Genomic DNA, 298 nt, shown 5'->3' on the forward strand with positions numbered 1-298 from the left:
CACTGGCACCTCAACACCTGGAACAGCAATTATATCTGCCTCCCTATTATCCTCAACATTCAGCAAATGTATATGTATATATATATATATATATATATATATATATATATATATATATATATATATATATATATATATATATATTATATATATATATATATATATATATATATATATGTATATATATATATATATATATATATATATATATATATATATATATATATATATATATATATATATATATATATATATATATATATATATATATATATATATATAAAGATAAAAAACAAGA

This window comes from Palaemon carinicauda, chromosome 15, assembly GCF_036898095.1.
Source record: "Palaemon carinicauda isolate YSFRI2023 chromosome 15, ASM3689809v2, whole genome shotgun sequence".
NCBI lineage: Eukaryota > Metazoa > Arthropoda > Malacostraca > Decapoda > Palaemonidae > Palaemon > Palaemon carinicauda.